This window comes from Gekko japonicus, unplaced genomic scaffold (genome assembly GCF_001447785.1).
Source record: "Gekko japonicus isolate JY-2015 unplaced genomic scaffold, Gekko_japonicus_V1.1 scaffold1055, whole genome shotgun sequence".
Classification (NCBI taxonomy): domain Eukaryota; kingdom Metazoa; phylum Chordata; class Lepidosauria; order Squamata; family Gekkonidae; genus Gekko; species Gekko japonicus.
Genome location: NW_015169808.1, coordinates 440,946 through 443,004, shown reverse-complemented (window position 1 = coordinate 443,004; position 2,059 = coordinate 440,946).

Genomic DNA, 2,059 nt, shown 5'->3' with positions numbered 1-2,059 from the left:
TAACCCCCTCCATACCTAAGAAAAGCTGAAATATTTATTTTTGCAGTAGAGCTTAATAGAGAAGGAGCAATAAACTGTTTTATTCAATGGGCTACAAAAAGAACAGGTGAATATTTTCTCAGTGGGCCAACTTTTGGTTATCTAGTAGGGCTTGAACAACCAACCCTTCACCTGGAACTGGTGAACTAAATTATAATAGGATAATCTAAAGTGATGTCTTGGATATCACCTAAAAATTTCCACAGTGTGACTTTTGCCAGTTCCCCCTCCTGTGGTAGACCTCTGATTCCCCACAAGCTATTCCTGGGGATTCCCCACCCCCCAACAAAAGCATTTGAGGGGGATGTTATGGGCTGCCATGGGAGGCTGGGATAGACAAAAATCAGCCTGGGAAATTCTTGGTTGAATCTTTCAGGCCGAATCCACATATGCATTTTAGAATCAGCTTGGTGCAGCTGTTATCCCATGTGGTTTAGAACTGCTGCGCCTCTGCTTTCAAGTTAGCATTACGGGAGCTGTCCACTTTGTCTTTTTTTCAGTTATCTAATCCCCGTATGTTCCCCAGAGAGCACTGCGATCAGGATCCCAAAACCGGCTGGACCTCCCTGGCCCAAAGGAAGTCAGGTTGATGGCAACCAGGACTAGGGCTTTTTCGTTTGTAGCTCCGTCCTATTGGAACGAGCTTCCTGCCGAGATCAGGCCCCTACAGGACTTGTCACAGTTCCGCAGGGCCGTGAAAACAGAACTTTTTAGGCAGGCGTTCCTGAGTCAACATGACCTAGCGCGGTGGCACTGCTGAATGTATCCCTAAACTGCACTTTATTTTTATCGCCATCGACTGAATGTTTTATATTGACTTGTTTATGTTTTTAAATGATGTATATTATTCTATTACTGTAAAATGTATATTGCTTACCAGTTTTTGGAAGCCGCCCTGAGCCCGCCTGGCGGGGAAGGCAGGGTAAAAGTGAAATAAATAAATAAATAAAAATAAATAAATACAATCTATTGTTCATCACTAGATGGCCCCTGTGGGTTATTGGAGTGTTCTGGGACTGGAATGAGAGGCCCCACAGTGGAATGGTAGCCCCTGAGGTTAGCAGGAGTATTCTGGGACTGGAATAACTGGCTCCAGAGTGGAATGACAGCCCAGGAGGTAGGAGATGTGTGCTGGGACTGTAATGATAGGCCTGGCATTCCAGTTCCAGGACATTCCTCTTACTTCAAGGGTATGTCATTCCACCATTGGGCCTGTCATTCCCAGAACACTGCTGCTACCCCCAGGGGCTGTCATTCCACTCTGGGGCCAGTCATTCCAGTCCCAGAACACTTCTGTTACTCCTCGGGTCTGTCATTCTTTCCCCTGTGAACTTAAAAATGAGAAACGCCATGACTACGGCAGGAATTGCAACTCTTTGAGCCAAATGCAAGCTCTTACTCGAAAAAGCTGCTGACTGTGCATTGCCCAGTCATAGTCAGTGGTTATAAATTTAATAAACAAATAAATTTCAAATAATTTTTTTTGAGGACTGGTACATAGCGATGAGTAAAAACAGCCATGCAGGAATCAAACCAACAATGCCCTGATTTACAGGGCAGGAATTTACCCACTGAGCTAAACATAAGGTCTTGTTTTTTACTGCTGAGTGTGCCTCCTACAGCTCAAAGTAAATCCCCCCCCGGTGAACTTAAAAATGTCCCTTAAAGTGGTGGTGGGGTTTCAAGAAAATAAATGGTTTGAAAACGGATAGATAAGTTTTGGATGATAAGATTTGAGGGCTGGTACATAGCTATGAGGAAATAGAGCCAAGTGGGTATAAAATTAGAAATGCCATTTCTGGATTTAAATGTTTTGAGATAAATGCAAGCTCTTACTGCACCAGTAGTGAACTTAAAAATGTTCAGTCAGTCTGTAAAAGGGGTCAAGAAATAAAAGCTTCAAAACGAGATAAAAATTTTAAAAAGTATTTTGGGGGCTAGCTAGTAAAAAGAAAGAAGAGTACTGTTGGAATCGAACCACAAGTTACTGCCTAGTTTATTGTGCACCACCAGTTGGAAT